General features: G+C 38.0%; 2 long non-coding RNA genes across 3 annotated transcripts in view; one reads left to right on the top strand and one right to left on the bottom strand.

The window, feature by feature from the left end:
- Nucleotides 1-19,200, bottom strand: part of LOC126291928 (uncharacterized) — a 220,732-nt gene that overhangs the window by 19,093 nt on the left and 182,439 nt on the right. The window lies entirely within an intron of this gene.
- Nucleotides 1-19,200, top strand: part of LOC126291927 (uncharacterized) — a 185,194-nt gene that overhangs the window by 142,915 nt on the left and 23,079 nt on the right. Inside the window, exon 2 of the long non-coding RNA XR_007551922.1 lies at nt 13,384-13,430. This is a non-coding gene — a long non-coding RNA (uncharacterized LOC126291927). The remainder of the gene's footprint in view (nt 1-13,383; nt 13,431-19,200) is intronic.

Raw genomic sequence — 19,200 nt, 5'->3', positions numbered from 1 at the left:
GGGAAGGTTGTGTTTATGTAGGTATGTCATTAGGCAAGTTTTCATTTCTATAGTTTCATAAATGCTAGATAATGAAGAAATTGGTGTGGTTTTTCTAAATTTTTTTGCATCACCAAAATTTAGTATTGGTATTACTTCTGCTGGTTTCGTGTATGCAGGAAAGCGGTCAGATTGTAAGGTTCATTAATTACTATTGTTGAGTTTTTATGTGTATGCATTTAAGGACATTGACTGGGATATCATGTAAGCCTGCGAATTTTTTGTTTAAATTGCATATTTTCTTTGCTTTGAGAAAGCACCATTGTGAGTGGTGGCTAGTCCTTCAGGTGAAAAACACCTGGAGATTTCTCTTGCGATTCCCTAGCAATGTGACTTGAGTATTCATTCATTAAGATTTCTGGTTCCTTTGAGTTGTAGATCTGCATCTGTGCTGTTTCCAGGTTTTTTTTTTTTTTTTTTTTTTTTTTTTTTTTTTTTTTTTACCAGTATTTCCTCTTTCCTGAGATAGCTTTGCTTGCATTATCTGCTTTCAGTGATGTAGTCTATAAGCATTTTGCAGGTTGCAGTACTTTTCTGTGTTCTTAGGTAATGGTTGTAAAAATTGGGGTCAGTCTGGCTATTTTTGATAACTGACATGGTATTGTTTCTGCCAAGTTGCTTTTGTATGCATTCAGTTTAGCAGACTTTCTTCATCTTTCTCTTGCTTTCACTGTAGGTGTGTTTTAGACTTGGCATTTCAGTGCTGCTCTTTCTATGGGATGGCATCAGCTTCTTACTGAAAGCCTCATTCATTTTCCTTGACACTGATGAGGCATGAGTAAATTGATCATTTCCCTAAGAGGTGCTCCGTTCTTTTGGTATGATCCTGACCATCTTTTTGTCGCATTAATTTGTGTGTATCAGTAGGGGTGCCACCATCACAGCAGCACTGTGCAAACTGTCATTGATACTTCGCTGTGAAATGTGAAGCTCAGCTGTCTGACAGCCTTCATTTTATCCTGGCATTCAGTGTTGCTGAGGCAGCATATAAGATCATGTCTTTTCTCTGTAAATTTTAATTTTTGATCTACCACTCTTCATTGTTTCCAGAGAGCACACCTGTTGCTGCTGCTACAGCATGTGTAGCACTTTTTTCCTTTGGCAGAAAGAGTAGTGTTCACAGAAAACAGTAACACCTTATTACAAACTGTCACTGATATAAATCAGGAACAGTATTTAGTCAGAGGGACATACGTTGCATTAGGCTTCCATTGACTAGGAACTAATTCAGTGGATTATTTATAAATACTGTAAACAATGTCTCAAAAGTTGTTGGTCAACTAAACCACAGTGAATTAAAGCTTTTGATACAGTGCAATATGAGTAACTGCTGATTCAAATAATGGCTTTGATTAAAATTTACTGGTACTTGATTTATTCTAAAGATTAATTCACACTTAAGTAGTTTGAATGCATGAATAGTTGGGCACAGGTCCTGTTCAGTACATTCCATAAATATAATGGCTACACAGGGCAAATAAATGTTTTCTACAACTGTGCATGTAACTGCTAAAAGTGTCGGTAAGATTAATTGATTTTACCTTCTGTTCAAATATTTGTGGCAATGTAATGATCTGTGCTCCACAACGGATGCAATTGACTCCCTCGTAAAATTAGTCCTAGATGTGTTCGAGGCTAGGGACTATGCCCAGGCTACATTTTGTGACCTGAGCAGGGCCTTTGACTGTGTAGAGCATGACACTGTGCTGAATAAGCTAGTTTACTATGATTTTTATGACAACAGTATATATATGTTCAGGTCTTTTCTAGAGAACCGTGAACAAATTGTGTGCATTGGTAGGGAGAAATGAAATTTGGTTAATGTTAGGTACAGAGTGCCTCAAGGGTCTGTGCTCGGACCTTTACTGTTTATACTAATGATTAATGATCTCCCTTATTCATAAATTCTCATACAGTATTGTATGCCGATGACACAACTTTTCTACATAAAAGCTCTGGTCTAGGTACACTGAAAACACTGACCGAAAATACCCTTGCTCAGTCCTCATTATGGATCAAAGCTAATGGCTTCTTGCTAAATGAAAACAAAACCCAGACACTTTACTTTAGCCTCAAAGAGATTCCTAACTACCAGGAATTAGGAACTGTTCAATTTTTAGGTGTTACTATTGACAATAAATTGACGTGGGAACCACACATTAAAAATATATTGGCTAGGCTTTCAAGAGTTATTTATCTAATCAGAAATTTAAAAAGACATGTTCCCAATGACTATGTGAGATCAGCATATTTTGCCTTCTTCCAAAGCATCATCTCTTATGGAATTTTACTGTGGGGTAGTAGCTGTCACGTAAATGACATTTTGCTTTTGCAGAAGAAAGTAATAACAATAATAACGGATTCTGATAAAAGAGAAGACTGTAAACCTCTGCTCATAAAATTGCAGTGTCTTAACAGTAGTAAACTTGTTCATCTACAATGTTTTAATGTACATTAGAAACAATGTGTCCAATTTTGTGTTGAGAAGTGATATTCATAGCCATAATACTAGAAACATAACATCTGTAGACGTACCATATCATAGATTATCAAAATCGCATAACTCTTACCTAGTTCTTGGACTAGGGATGTTTAATAGACTAAGTGCTGACTTTAAAGAACTGCCCGTAAATATCTTTAAAGCTAAATTATACAAGCTACTAGTGAACAATCCGGTTTACACCACTGATGAATTCTTTGAAGATGAAAATATTGTATTCTAACGTGTACCTATTTTATGTAAACGAATTTACATCGATATAGTAGTTTATGTCGAAATATATGCTCTTGACTTAGTCTATTGCTGTCATCAGCTGACGGCAATAAAATTATTATTAATATTATGTTCGCCAACTTGGTTGCATTATAAATCCCCGGTCCACACTCAACGATCTGTCTGCGCAGACATTCTCGCAGATATCTGTACATGGAAAAGATTGCTGCAAATGTGGTGTGTTCACACGACACAACCCCAATCTACTACTCGCCCGCCATCTGTCGGTGTAGAAAAGAAATGTCAGTGACAAGCGACTACGCTCCCCATAAACGTCAAAAACTTAATTCAGTTATTTTGAAATATAGAAATGGAAGAAGTTCTGTTGTGGTCTGTGTTCGCAAGTTGTGTTGCAAAAAACATTCAGACCAACCGCAGGAAACAGAGAAGGCGGTCAAAATGGTGCTGACAGTGGCTGCTAAAGCGAAAGCAGTTTTCTCACGTACATTTACAGCGAGAGTTGCAGGGCGAACCTGTTTTGTTTTACATTACCTCGTGTTCCATTTCCTGGCACATTGACACTCCAATTTCATCTTCGGTTGCACTCCTGCTTGGTCTCGGCGTTTCTTGATCACTAAGAAAGCCAAGCAGATCAAAATACCATAACGTTGGCTGGTATACTTGATCTACTCTTACACCAGATCTTCTAGATTTCTGAACTTTGGATAACTCTTTTCGGTAAACAGTTCGCTGACAGACTTAATTTACTTGACTTGCCTTCATGAACTTATCCTTCAGGACAGTGTAAATAGCTTCACATGTGTTGGGTATTATTTTACTTAATGCTTGTTTCGATATTGCGGTTGATAATTCCAAATCCTTGTAGCTCCTTCCTGCTGCTAGGAATCTTAATGTTACGCTAGCCGTTTATGAGGAGAAATTGCCTTTCTCATACAAGTATTTTTTCTCATAACATGAGGGCTTACAAGCCTTAAGAGATAATTATAAGTTTCGACATCCATCTGCAAATAAATTCGCCAGTTCGCTACGATTTTTTTCTTTTTTTATTACTGTTTCTCTGTTTGCCGAGGCGTCAACTGCCCGCAATTTTTCAATTAGAGCATTGTATGCTGCAGTCTTTTTGTCTTGGGTCACTATATTCTTTACTTTTAATCTTCCACAAACATGGGTGGTTTCTATATATTTGAATGAATTCACTTCCAAACTCTCAATAACACTGACGAGTATCAGTCATTTTAATGTCCTATGCGCACAAATACAAACACTGGACTGAGCAAACAGCTGTTTCGCGCCAGATTTGCGGCGATCTCCTGTCCACACGCTCCAACTTGTCTGCGCAGATGTGGTTTGAACCCACAGATTTGAAAGGTTTCGCTCAAACCTCCAACTCCAACTTCCAGGTTTGCACACACTTCAGGTTGGCGCAAATCTTCTGTCCACATGCAACGATCTGTCTGCGCAGATGTAATGTGCGCAGACATTTGCGCAGACAGATCGTTGCGTAGTGTGCTGGAGTTGGCAACGACCATTGATAGCTGGGAATTATGTGATGTTCGTATGAATGCAAACGTTTTGTTACGAAATTTTCGCTTTATGGGGAAAATTAATTAATTCATTGTGCAGACGAGGGTACACACAATAATATGGCAGTCAATGAGCAGGATCAGCATTAATTATTTGCGTCATGACCAGTCGTTGCCAACATCAGCACGTTTCGCCGACGCTGTCATAAGTAAAATTTTACCAGGAAAAATAAGATGACTTTTTTATTTTTAAAAAGCCAAATACGTTGTTGTAACCCATGTCCCTGTCTGGTCTCTCTGAAAAGCAGACCATACAACCCTACTCAGAGATTAATGGCGATAGGGTTGGCAACATTGAAGCAAAGTTGAGTCACTGATTGCAGCCAAGGCTGCGCGCGGAGTTTCATTCTGTCTTGTTGTCCGCCAGTGTGAAGTGTGATCGATGGAACATGGCTGAGTTAATACAACTTGGTGAGCTGAAGATTTAGCGGTAAGTAAAAAGAGAGGACGGTTGGCTAACATAGGAAAATAGTGTGCTCATAGCGTTTTGCTTTTGGATTGGCTGTAGTTGTACACTTTCCGGTACACGAACTCCGTGTTTTGTTCACCCATTACGGAGATTTTAAGTAATTCTGCGTCGCATATATATATTTATTTATTCCGTAGCAAAATAGCTTTCGTGTTAGCTACTAGATGTATAAATAAATAGAAATGGTGCTGATGTTTAAAGTTGTAAAGCCTAGGTCACATTAACTTCATAATTATACTTCAACCGGTATTGTAATAATAGTGTAAGCATCTGCACGATGTTATCCACGTACTGGTCTTAAAGATTTCGCCTTCTTCAGAGTAATGGTATATAAAGTGTGGGTAATTTGTAGGTTGGTTTGTTTATCCGGCAGTATAACGCCGTCTATATTTTGCTGTTGATACCATACGTGTTCTTGAATCCAGTAAAGTCTCTCGTTACTTAATTTATTATAATGATGCTGGTCGCATGTTTGGGTATAGATTGTAAGGCAAATGTTCTATTCGATATCTGACACCTTTTTGTCTCCATATGCTGTTATTTACGTTCTGTGAGGATGGTTGTAGATGTCAACAGAAAGTTACATACCGGTAGATAATTTTACAGAATGTTTTGCAACTTCCATCAGTATTGCTATATTAATAGATATGCGTCTTTTACCAGTTATGACTGCATCAAAAGTACATAACGATATGTATAGCTGTACGAGTAGTATTGTTTTTCATATAACATTATTATTATTATTATTATGCTTATGTTTTGAGTTAGATAAATACTTTACTACTAGTTTTTCAGAAGTGCGAGATTTCAACTCTTTACATCTGGTTTTCTAATAATGACTTGACCAGTTCGTCGACATACTACTCAATTTTATTTCTCAAGTTACATCTATCAATAAAGGATAAGTGCTGTCAGATGCCTTAGATGGATCCAAAAACATGCTGTTACTTTCTTGCCCGTGTCTAGTGCTTGGAGTGCAACTCCAATAAACTGCACTATAGTTGACTGTTTACCTCTTGCAGGCCTGAAAGTGAATTGTTGATTGCAGGGAAGGTTGTGTTTATGTAGGTATGTCATTAGGCAAGTTTTCATTTCTATAGTTTCATAAATGCTAGATAATGAAGAAATTGGTGTGGTTTTTCTAAATTTTTTTGCATCACCAAAATTTAGTATTGGTATTACTTATGCTGGTTTCGTGTATGCAGGAAAGCGGTCAGATTGTAAGGTTCATTAATTACTATTGTTGAGTTTTTATGTGTATGCACATTTAAGGACATTAACTGGGATATCATGTAAGCCTGCGAATTTTTTGTTTAAATTGCATATTTTCTTTGCTTTGAGAAAGCACCATTGTGAGTGGTGGCTAGTCCTTCAGGTGAAAAACACCTGGAGATTTCTCTTGCGATTCCCTAGCAATGTGACTTGAGTATTCATTCATTAAGATTTCTGGTTCCTTTGAGTTGTAGATCTGCATCTGTGCTGTTTCCAGGTGGTTTTTTTTTTTTTTTTTTTTTTTTTTTTTTTTTTTTTTTACCAGTATTTCCTCATTCCTGAGATAGCTTTGCTTGCATTATCTGCTTTCAGTGATGTAGTCTATAAGCATTTTGCAGGTTGCAGTACTTTTCTGTGTTCTTAGGTAATGGTTGTAAAAATTGGGGTCAGTCTGGCTATTTTTGATAACTGACATGGTATTGTTTCTGCCAAGTTGCTTTTGTATGCATTCAGTTTAGCAGACTTTCTTCATCTTTCTCTTGCTTTCACTGTAGGTGTGTTTTAGACTTGGCATTTCAGTGCTGCTCTTTCTATGGGATGGCATCAGCTTCTTACTGAAAGCCTCATTCATTTTCCTTGACACTGATGAGGCATGAGTAAATTGATCATTTCCCTAAGAGGTGCTCCGTTCTTTTGGTATGATCCTGACCATCTTTTTGTCGCATTAATTTGTGTGTATCAGTAGGGGTGCCACCATCACAGCAGCACTGTGCAAACTGTCATTGATACTTCGCTGTGAAATGTGAAGCTCAGCTGTCTGACAGCCTTCATTTTATCCTGGCATTCAGTGTTGCTGAGGCAGCATATAAGATCATGTCTTTTCTCTGTAAATTTTAATTTTTGATCTACCACTCTTCATTGTTTCCAGAGAGCACACCTGTTGCTGCTGCTACAGCATGTGTAGCACTTTTTTCCTTTGGCAGAAAGAGTAGTGTTCACAGAAAACAGTAACACCTTATTACAAACTGTCACTGATATAAATCAGGAACAGTATTTAGTCAGAGGGACATACGTTGCATTAGGCTTCCATTGACTAGGAACTAATTCAGTGGATTATTTATAAATACTGTAAACAATGTCTCAAAAGTTGTTGGTCAACTAAACCACAGTGAATTAAAGCTTTTGATACAGTGCAATATGAGTAACTGCTGATTCAAATAATGGCTTTGATTAAAATTTACTGGTACTTGATTTATTCTAAAGATTAATTCACACTTAAGTAGTTTGAATGCATGAATAGTTGGGCACAGGTCCTGTTCAGTACATTCCATAAATATAATGGCTACACAGGGCAAATAAATGTTTTCTACAACTGTGCATGTAACTGCTAAAAGTGTCGGTAAGATTAATTGATTTTACCTTCTGTTCAAATATTTGTGGCAATGTAATGATCTGTGCTCCACAACGGATGCAATTGACTCCCTCGTAAAATTAGTCCTAGATGTGTTCGAGGCTAGGGACTATGCCCAGGCTACATTTTGTGACCTGAGCAGGGCCTTTGACTGTGTAGAGCATGACACTGTGCTGAATAAGCTAGTTTACTATGATTTTTATGACAACAGTATATATATGTTCAGGTCTTTTCTAGAGAACCGTGAACAAATTGTGTGCATTGGTAGGGAGAAATGAAATTTGGTTAATGTTAGGTACAGAGTGCCTCAAGGGTCTGTGCTCGGACCTTTACTGTTTATACTAATGATTAATGATCTCCCTTATTCATAAATTCTCATACAGTATTGTATGCCGATGACACAACTTTTCTACATAAAAGCTCTGGTCTAGGTACACTGAAAACACTGACCGAAAATACCCTTGCTCAGTCCTCATTATGGATCAAAGCTAATGGCTTCTTGCTAAATGAAAACAAAACCCAGACACTTTACTTTAGCCTCAAAGAGATTCCTAACTACCAGGAATTAGGAACTGTTCAATTTTTAGGTGTTACTATTGACAATAAATTGACGTGGGAACCACACATTAAAAATATATTGGCTAGGCTTTCAAGAGTTATTTATCTAATCAGAAATTTAAAAAGACATGTTCCCAATGACTATGTGAGATCAGCATATTTTGCCTTCTTCCAAAGCATCATCTCTTATGGAATTTTACTGTGGGGTAGTAGCTGTCACGTAAATGACATTTTGCTTTTGCAGAAGAAAGTAATAACAATAATAACGGATTCTGATAAAAGAGAAGACTGTAAACCTCTGCTCATAAAATTGCAGTGTCTTAACAGTAGTAAACTTGTTCATCTACAATGTTTTAATGTACATTAGAAACAATGTGTCCAATTTTGTGTTGAGAAGTGATATTCATAGCCATAATACTAGAAACATAACATCTGTAGACGTACCATATCATAGATTATCAAAATCGCATAACTCTTACCTAGTTCTTGGACTAGGGATGTTTAATAGACTAAGTGCTGACTTTAAAGAACTGCCCGTAAATATCTTTAAAGCTAAATTATACAAGCTACTAGTGAACAATCCGGTTTACACCACTGATGAATTCTTTGAAGATGAAAATATTGTATTCTAACGTGTACCTATTTTATGTAAACGAATTTACATCGATATAGTAGTTTATGTCGAAATATATGCTCTTGACTTAGTCTATTGCTGTCATCAGCTGACGGCAATAAAATTATTATTAATATTATGTTCGCCAACTTGGTTGCATTATAAATCCCCGGTCCACACTCAACGATCTGTCTGCGCAGACATTCTCGCAGATATCTGTACATGGAAAAGATTGCTGCAAATGTGGTGTGTTCACACGACACAACCCCAATCTACTACTCGCCCGCCATCTGTCGGTGTAGAAAAGAAATGTCAGTGACAAGCGACTACGCTCCCCATAAACGTCAAAAACTTAATTCAGTTATTTTGAAATATAGAAATGGAAGAAGTTCTGTTGTGGTCTGTGTTCGCAAGTTGTGTTGCAAAAAACATTCAGACCAACCGCAGGAAACAGAGAAGGCGGTCAAAATGGTGCTGACAGTGGCTGCTAAAGCGAAAGCAGTTTTCTCACGTACATTTACAGCGAGAGTTGCAGGGCGAACCTGTTTTGTTTTACATTACCTCGTGTTCCATTTCCTGGCACATTGACACTCCAATTTCATCTTCGGTTGCACTCCTGCTTGGTCTCGGCGTTTCTTGATCACTAAGAAAGCCAAGCAGATCAAAATACCATAACGTTGGCTGGTATACTTGATCTACTCTTACACCAGATCTTCTAGATTTCTGAACTTTGAATAACTCTTTTCGGTAAACAGTTCGCTGACAGACTTAATTTACTTGACTTGCCTTCATGAACTTATCCTTCAGGACAGTGTAAATAGCTTCACATGTGTTGGGTATTATTTTACTTAATGCTTGTTTCGATATTGCGGTTGATAATTCCAAATCCTTGTAGCTCCTTCCTGCTGCTAGGAATCTTAATGTTACGCTAGCCGTTTATGAGGAGAAATTGCCTTTCTCATACAAGTATTTTTTCTCATAACATGAGGGCTTACAAGCCTTAAGAGATAATTATAAGTTTCGACATCCATCTGCAAATAAATTCGCCAGTTCGCTACGATTTTTTTCTTTTTTTATTACTGTTTCTCTGTTTGCCGAGGCGTCAACTGCCCGCAATTTTTCAATTAGAGCATTGTATGCTGCAGTCTTTTTGTCTTGGGTCACTATATTCTTTACTTTTAATCTTCCACAAACATGGGTGGTTTCTATATATTTGAATGAATTCACTTCCAAACTCTCAATAACACTGACGAGTATCAGTCATTTTAATGTCCTATGCGCACAAATACAAACACTGGACTGAGCAAACAGCTGTTTCGCGCCAGATTTGCGGCGATCTCCTGTCCACACGCTCCAACTTGTCTGCGCAGATGTGGTTTGAACCCACAGATTTGAAAGGTTTCGCTCAAACCTCCAACTCCAACTTCCAGGTTTGCACACACTTCAGGTTGGCGCAAATCTTCTGTCCACATGCAACGATCTGTCTGCGCAGATGTAATGTGCGCAGACATTTGCGCAGACAGATCGTTGCGTAGTGTGCTGGAGTTGGCAACGACCATTGATAGCTGGGAATTATGTGATGTTCGTATGAATGCAAACGTTTTGTTACGAAATTTTCGCTTTATGGGGAAAATTAATTAATTCATTGTGCAGACGAGGGTACACACAATAATATGGCAGTCAATGAGCAGGATCAGCATTAATTATTTGCGTCATGACCAGTCGTTGCCAACATCAGCACGTTTCGCCGACGCTGTCATAAGTAAAATTTTACCAGGAAAAATAAGATGACTTTTTTATTTTTAAAAAGCCAAATACGTTGTTGTAACCCATGTCCCTGTCTGGTCTCTCTGAAAAGCAGACCATACAACCCTACTCAGAGATTAATGGCGATAGGGTTGGCAACATTGAAGCAAAGTTGAGTCACTGATTGCAGCCAAGGCTGCGCGCGGAGTTTCATTCTGTCTTGTTGTCCGCCAGTGTGAAGTGTGATCGATGGAACATGGCTGAGTTAATACAACTTGGTGAGCTGAAGATTTAGCGGTAAGTAAAAAGAGAGGACGGTTGGCTAACATAGGAAAATAGTGTGCTCATAGCGTTTTGCTTTTGGATTGGCTGTAGTTGTACACTTTCCGGTACACGAACTCCGTGTTTTGTTCACCCATTACGGAGATTTTAAGTAATTCTGCGTCGCATATATATATTTATTTATTCCGTAGCAAAATAGCTTTCGTGTTAGCTATTAGATGTATAAATAAATAGAAATGGTGCTGATGTTTAAAGTTGTAAAGCCTAGGTCACATTAACTTCATAATTATACTTCAACCGGTATTGTAATAATAGTGTAAGCATCTGCACGATGTTATCCACGTACTGGTCTTAAAGATTTCGCCTTCTTCAGAGTAATGGTATATAAAGTGTGGGTAATTTGTAGGTTGGTTTGTTTATCCGGCAGTATAACGCCGTCTATATTTTGCTGTTGATACCATACGTGTTCTTGAATCCAGTAAAGTCTCTCGTTACTTAATTTATTATAATGATGCTGGTCGCATGTTTGGGTATAGATTGTAAGGCAAATGTTCTATTCGATATCTGACACCTTTTTGTCTCCATATGCTGTTATTTACGTTCTGTGAGGATGGTTGTAGATGTCAACAGAAAGTTACATACCGGTAGATAATTTTACAGAATGTTTTGCAACTTCCATCAGTATTGCTATATTAATAGATATGCGTCTTTTACCAGTTATGACTGCATCAAAAGTACATAACGATATGTATAGCTGTACGAGTAGTATTGTTTTTCATATAACATTATTATTATTATTATTATTATGCTTATGTTTTGAGTTAGATAAATACTTTACTACTAGTTTTTCAGAAGTGCTAGATTTCAACTCTTTACATCTGGTTTTCTAATAATGACTTGACCAGTTCGTCGACATACTACTCAATTTTATTTCTCAAGTTACATCTATCAATAAAGGATAAGTGCTGTCAGATGCCTTAGATGGATCCAAAAACATGCTGTTACTTTCTTGCCCGTGTCTAGTGCTTGGAGTGCAACTCCAATAAACTGCACTATAGTTGACTGTTTACCTCTTGCAGGCCTGAAAGTGAATTGTTGATTGCAGGGAAGGTTGTGTTTATGTAGGTATGTCATTAGGCAAGTTTTCATTTCTATAGTTTCATAAATGCTAGATAATGAAGAAATTGGTGTGGTTTTTCTAAATTTTTTTGCATCACCAAAATTTAGTATTGGTATTACTTATGCTGGTTTCGTGTATGCAGGAAAGCGGTCAGATTGTAAGGTTCATTAATTACTATTGTTGAGTTTTTATGTGTATGCACATTTAAGGACATTAACTGGGATATCATGTAAGCCTGCGAATTTTTTGTTTAAATTGCATATTTTCTTTGCTTTGAGAAAGCACCATTGTGAGTGGTGGCTAGTCCTTCAGGTGAAAAACACCTGGAGATTTCTCTTGCGATTCCCTAGCAATGTGACTTGAGTATTCATTCATGAAGATTTCTGGTTCCTTTGAGTTGTAGATCTGCATCTGTGCTGTTTCCAGGTGGTTTTTTTTTTTTTTTTTTTTTTTTTTTTTTTTTTTTTACCAGTGTTTCCTCTTTCCTGAGATAGCTTTGCTTGCATTATCTGCTTTCAGTGATGTAGTCTATAAGCATTTTGCAGGTTGCAGTACTTTTCTGTGTTCTTAGGTAATGGTTGTAAAAATTGGGGTCAGTCTGGCTATTTTTGATAACTGACATGGTATTGTTTCTGCCAAGTTGCTTTTGTATGCATTCAGTTTAGCAGACTTTCTTCATCTTTCTCTTGCTTTCACTGTAGGTGTGTTTTAGACTTCGCATTTCAGTGCTGCTCTTTCTATGGGATGGCATCAGCTTCTTACTGAAAGCCTCATTCATTTTCCTTGACACTGATGAGGCATGAATAAATTGATCATTTCCCTAAGAGGTGCTCCGTTCTTTTGGTATGATCCTGACCATCTTTTTGTCGCATTAATTTGTGTGTATCAGTAGGGGTGCCACCATCACAGCAGCACTGTGCAAACTGTCATTGATACTTCGCTGTGAAATGTGAAGCTCAGCTGTCTGACAGCCTTCATTTTATCCTGGCATTCAGTGTTGCTGAGGCAGCATATAAGATCATGTCTTTTCTCTGTAAATTTTAATTTTTGATCTACCACTCTTCATTGTTTCCAGAGAGCACACCTGTTGCTGCTGCTACAGCATGTGTAGCACTTTTTTCCTTTGGCAGAAAGAGTAGTGTTCACAGAAAACAGTAACACCTTATTACAAACTGTCACTGATATAAATCAGGAACAGTATTTAGTCAGAGGGACATACGTTGCATTAGGCTTCCATTGACTAGGAACTAATTCAGTGGATTATTTATAAATACTGTAAACAATGTCTCAAAAGTTGTTGGTCAACTAAACCACAGTGAATTAAAGCTTTTGATACAGTGCAATATGAGTAACTGCTGATTCAAATAATGGCTTTGATTAAAATTTACTGGTACTTGATTTATTCTAAAGATTAATTCACACTTAAGTAGTTTGAATGCATGAATAGTTGGGCACAGGTCCTGTTCAGTACATTCCATAAATATAATGGCTACACAGGGCAAATAAATGTTTTCTACAACTGTGCATGTAACTGCTAAAAGTGTCGGTAAGATTGATTTTACCTTCTGTTCAAATATTTGTGGCAATGTAATGATCTGTGCTTTTTTCCCTTCCAGATTTTCCATGCTGTCAACATTTCTGACGAGATAGAGACGATGTACCGGTAATGTATCTGCATGTTACATAAGCACATCTTGTGCTGAAGGCATGTTAGATTAGTTATTAATGCCTGTCATTTTCCTGTGTTTTCCTTGGAGTTGCTGTTTGTCATTCAACAGCAGTATGCCACTTATTCATGCAGCTATACCTCAATGTCTGTTCCTGATCCTAGTGTTACTGCACATAAGCACATTTCAGTTACTGTTAGAGGCACAATAAACTGCTTAGAAATGGTTAAGCCAAGAAACATTAGCTATCTTAAGTCAAATGCTTTGTCTTTAGATATTAAATGCACTTTCCTATTGAAACAGTAACAGTAGGCCAATGTATTGAAGTTTGCTTTTTCAATAAAGCAAGCAGTTTGTTAAAATACTGAACTTCAACTATGTTGAATGGGTGGTAGGCTTATATTTTGTGAAGTCTGTTTTTCTGTAATATTGAGTTTCTTTAAGATCCAACAGATTCTCTAGTGATTTTACAGTAGCTATTGTCTCTCAGAAAAAGACCTATTGATAAATGCTGTAGAGCTCTGACTTGGAAGGTCACCTGAAAATGTCATCACTGGTACAATTTGTTGTAAGAACATGGTGGGATACATAAGGTAAAAAGATTTAGAGATCTCATTACTAATTTCATATAAATGTGTCATGTTAGATGTTGCACAAATATAAGAGCTCTTGATGGGGAGTGAGTTTTTCCTTGATCATGCTATATAGCACAAGCCAGTGAAGGTTTGTCGCGGCTTGACCTAATAATTAACTATTCATCCAATAACCACAATCCCAGCAAAAGACCCATGAATCTGAAAACATCAGTGTTCCATTGGGCAAGCTCATAATTCCTGCAGATTGAACACAAGACAGGATATTAAATATCTTGGGTTTAGAACTGAAAATGCAAAAAATATCCACAGCGTAAAATCTCTTTCCAAAACACATTTTTATTGTGATTGTTGGGAAACATGATATTGAGAGATTAATGGTTTTATACATGATTTGGTGTTAATCAGTAGTTGATCATGAAGCAGAAGGAAGATAAAATATGTAAACCGGTGGCTAGTGTAGTACGAAACATAATAGTAGTGACACTGATGGGGAGCATAGCCAGATGCCAAGTTCAGTTCAGATAGATGTATGTAGGGGTAATTTCACTATATCGATTTTATACTGGGAATAATCAGTTTTATTTTACCGCACAAACGCAGTACGTACATACATTAACGTGGGAAACGAACATTGACTGTTTCCTCCGAAGAACCTCACTCTTACAGAGAATGTTTGTGTCCTATTGACTTGACACTCCCCCCCCCCCCCCCCCCCCCCCCCAAGTGCGGAGCGCCCTGTATGGTGGGGTACTTAAACTTCACCTCTCAGCCTGCCCAAGTCCAGATAGTGCGGGAGTGGGTGCTGCTTGATGATTCCACTGCTGCTGCGTCAGGTCCCCTGGTGTGGAGCTCCGGTGTGTCACAGCTGTCTGGCTCTGCGGAGGTGTGGGTTCGTTGAGAGTTGTGCCTGAGGTTGTCTGAGATTGCAGTCGGTGCTGTCATTGTCCGAGCGAGTTTTACCCGCTCAATGGAAACCTTGGTCGACTTTACCTGGAGGAAGATATCCATTGTGTGCGCGCCCCGTCCTAGCACTTGGTACGGTCCAGTGTATGGTGGCTGTAAAGAATGATGGGCCAGGTCTGTGCGGAGCATGATGTGGGAACAAGTATCGAAGGACTTGGGTATGAACACTGGGTGCATGCCATGCTGAGACATCGGGACTGCACATAGCATCTCTGCCTGCTTCCTCATTTGTTTCAAGAGTTGGGGTAGTTGTCTCATCTGGGAGAGGAACTGGTGCGAGGAATTCTGCTGGAACACATAGTGGTTCTCCATATACGAAATCTGCCGAGGGACGACTGATGTCTGTTTTCAATGCGGTCCATAACCCCCAGCAAAACCAATGGCAATGCTCGAGTCAGTCCTCGTGGCACATCAGAGCAGCCTTTGAAGTAGCTAGTTGACTGGTTACGTTGGAAGCCGCAGGATTTAGACCGTCGTTGGAACGGTGTCGACTCAAAATGGCGTCCTTGGTAGCGAAATATTGGCACCCAAAATGAGCTACCCAAGTTTCCAAGAATGCCCGTGCAGTAGTATCTGCGGAAATGTCCCTTACTGGTGTAGACTCTGCCCACCGTGTGCAACAGTCCACAGCTGTAAGCAAGTACCTATAACCTTCTGAAGGGGGGAGGGGTCCAACCAAGTAAATGTGTAAATGCCCAAAACGTGCTGTTGGGGTTGGGAATTGTCCTACTGGTATGTGAACATTGCATCCCACTTTGCTACGTTGACACTGATAGCAGCTGTGGGCCCACTCCCATGTATCTTTCTTGAAGGTCACACAAAATGGTCTGTCACTAACTTCACTGAGGCATTGGATTTTGGGTGTGCCAGGTTGTGAATGCTGTCAAATACCTTTCGTCGGAACTGGGGACTCGTGTATGGGCGTGGTTTAACCATTGATGTGTCGCACCATATCTGAAATGGGTTGCAGGGGGTGTCCACAAGTTGTGAATGTAGGCCAGTGGAAGAGTCCACCCACAAGGACTGCAGCTGCACATTATTTATTTATTTACCTTTTCTCTGTGTGGAGCCATCGTAATGATGGCTTTTGCAAATGTTAGACTTAATACTATGGTTATATTTACACTTATAAAATACACTATTCTGTAGCTGTTTCTTCTTCTATTTTTTTTTTACATTTATCACATTACAGCTGATATGCTAATGCCTCATGTTACAATCACTACCTCAAAATTCGTTGAGAGAATATAAACATTTTTCTATTAGAAAAGATTTTAATTTTGTTTTGAAAACATTTCCCGTGTACGTTCTTAGTGTTTGGTAGCTTGGTATACCAAATCAAACCACTGATATATGGACTTCTATCAATCATTTTTAACATTGTTCTGTTACGGAAATAGTTACTTTTTCTAGTGTTATCATGTACATTGCTGCCCTTGATAGCTGCTGTTGGTTAACTTATAAAAAATACAACTATTTTGAAGATGTAGAGAGAATATATTGTCAGATATTTGTGCTGCACAAACATTTCATGACATGAATCTCTGTCCCATCCCATGTATGTCTTATTGCTCTTTTCTGTAGTAGTAGTATTCTTTTTAGATGTACATCAGCTGCATAGTCTCACAGTTCAATTCCGTAATTGAGAAGGGGGTTAAGTTTTCCATAATGTACAAATTTCAGTGCTTGGTTAGGAACTATCTTTGCGAGCTGGCTGAAGAGATATATGGCACTACTGGCTTTTCAGCATACGAAATTAATGTGGTACGTCCACCGCAAATTTTCATAAACATACACACCCAGGAATTTACAGTGACTATTTTCTGTTGCAGAGATATTACACACACACACACACACTATTCATATTGTTGTGGTGAGAACTGCCTGGTTGAAATGTCGGTAGTTGAGATTTGGTGACATTCACCTCGAGTCCCTGCTCACTGAACTATTTTGTTACTTCAGTTACACCACTAGTAGCAAGAGATTCTAGCACATTAGATTCACTCCCATAGAATAAGATTGACGTGTCATCTACATAGCTTACAATATGGGAGTTAATGGGTTGTGCAATGTTGTTAATATAGATAAGGGAGAAGGTGCAAGTATTGAGCCCTGTGGTACACCTTGTAATACAGGTTCACTGGTGGACTGGGAGTTCATGATTTTATTATCTAGCTTGTATGACAATTTAGTGTTTTGCTTAAGATTCAGCAGGTATGTGGTTATAAGATTCATGGCTTGATCCCCAATACTAGGAGTTCAGCTTTTTAAGAAGTATCCCATGGTTTGTCGTATCAAATGCTCTTGTCAGGTCCAAAAATATACATGCAGTCTGCATCTTTTGGTCCAACAGACAGTAAACTTCGTGGATGAACTGTGTAACTGCTTTGGTTGTACTTAGCTCTTTTCTGAAGCCATGCTGCGAATCTACAAGCAGTTTGTTTTGTGAAAAAGGCACTTAGCTGAGAGAGGATAATGCTTTCAAATATCTTACTAAAAGTTGGAATTAATGATACTGGTCTGTAGTTGGAGATGTCTTTCTTATTCCCTTTTTATACACTGGTTTCACTACATTCATTTTTAGAACCATTGGATACATGTTTCCTCTAATGCTGCAATTAACCAGGTAAGAGGTTTAGAGATTTATTTTAAGCACGCTTTAGTAATAGTACTGGATACACCATCCAGTCCAGATGAAGTTTTCTTTAGCATGTATATTGCCCTCAAATTTCCTGCTCATTCACTTCCACAAATTCAAATTCGGTACACTGGGTGAGATGGCATTGGGTCTCTATCTGTTAATCTATAATATGGGTTGATTGTTCACCAGAAATGTAGTAGTTATTAAAAATTTTATATAGTATCTGGGTCTTTTATAATGTTACCATCATGTCTTATGCTGAGTGGTTCCATGTTCATCTTGTTGGGACCTTTTTGGTATTCGTCAATCAATTTCCAAGATGCTTTGCTTATGTTAATCTGCTTTCTTAGGTGGACAATTTCAGTTTTAAAAGTTTGCTTAGCCCTATTGTATTTTTCCTTGAAATCTTGCATAGCAGTAGCTTTATAAAGCTGGTTTAGATCATGTACTTTGTGCCTGAGCATAATCGGATTTGTTGGGAGTTTGTCTAGGATTACTTCCATTTTGACAGTGTTTAACTACCTTCTGGATTTCTGACTGGACAACTATATTCATAATGATGCAGTAGGGTTGAGTAGAATTCATTCAATTTCTCATCCTACCCTTTTACCTGGTACACACAATCCCATTTCTCATTCGCTAGTTTGTCTTTAAGAGCATTAATATTTGAGGTATTTAGCATTCCTTTATGTAGCACAATTTTTATTTTAGGCACAACTGAATTGTTGTATTCTATCACCTGATAGAAGTGGCCAGAATAAAGAAAATCTGAGTTACTGTAATTTACCTTATCTATAACATCTTTGTTGATTATGCTATAATCTATTCCAGTGGAATGTGTGTCCGTCACTCTGGTGTCAGTTCACTATATTTACAAGATTGTATGAGGTCAGTACATCACTGAGTTTAAAGTTTACTATACTATTTGAGTTTGCATCTATATTAGTCACCTAATATAAGTAAGGTAATTAGAACCAGCCTGACCAATAACACAACCAAGTTTATCCACAAACAGCATTACATCAGCAATTGGTGGCCTATATACGCCAATTACTTTATGCTATGGTAACTTAAGATCATTACTGCAGAGTACCCATTTCTTTGAACTTGCATTCCCACTGAAAACATTAACCACACAGGGAAACTCTAGAACAAACAGCTGGACCACAAAGGGAATAAGGGTTTACGAAAAGACATACTGCATGAAATATGTAACTCAAAAAATTCCTCACCTGTAGTACGTGCATACTATAAAAATACTCTGTGGAGAATACAGAGAACCTTGCAAAAATATAACACTATCATAAAAAATAAAAAGTAAAAAATCCCTTAGAAGTAGCCAACACATTTAACAACTAACAGGTGTTGCTGAAAATGTTACAATCAAACTTTAAGAGCACCCAGGCAAATGAATATAAAATAAGTGCACGTAGAGGTTCAATGTACATCAGTTCTGTTTCTCAAGATGAAGTAGCTAAAGCAATAAAAGGACTAAGAAATTCCAAATCGGCAGGTATTGATGGTATACTTGCAACAGTGTTAAAGAGGAGTGCTTCAAACCTAATT

Source organism: Schistocerca gregaria, chromosome 9, assembly GCF_023897955.1.
Source record: "Schistocerca gregaria isolate iqSchGreg1 chromosome 9, iqSchGreg1.2, whole genome shotgun sequence".
In the NCBI taxonomy this organism is placed as follows: Eukaryota; Metazoa; Arthropoda; class Insecta; order Orthoptera; family Acrididae; genus Schistocerca; species Schistocerca gregaria.
Note: the sequence above shows the minus strand (reverse complement) of the source record. Positions and strands in the feature narration are given on the sequence as shown.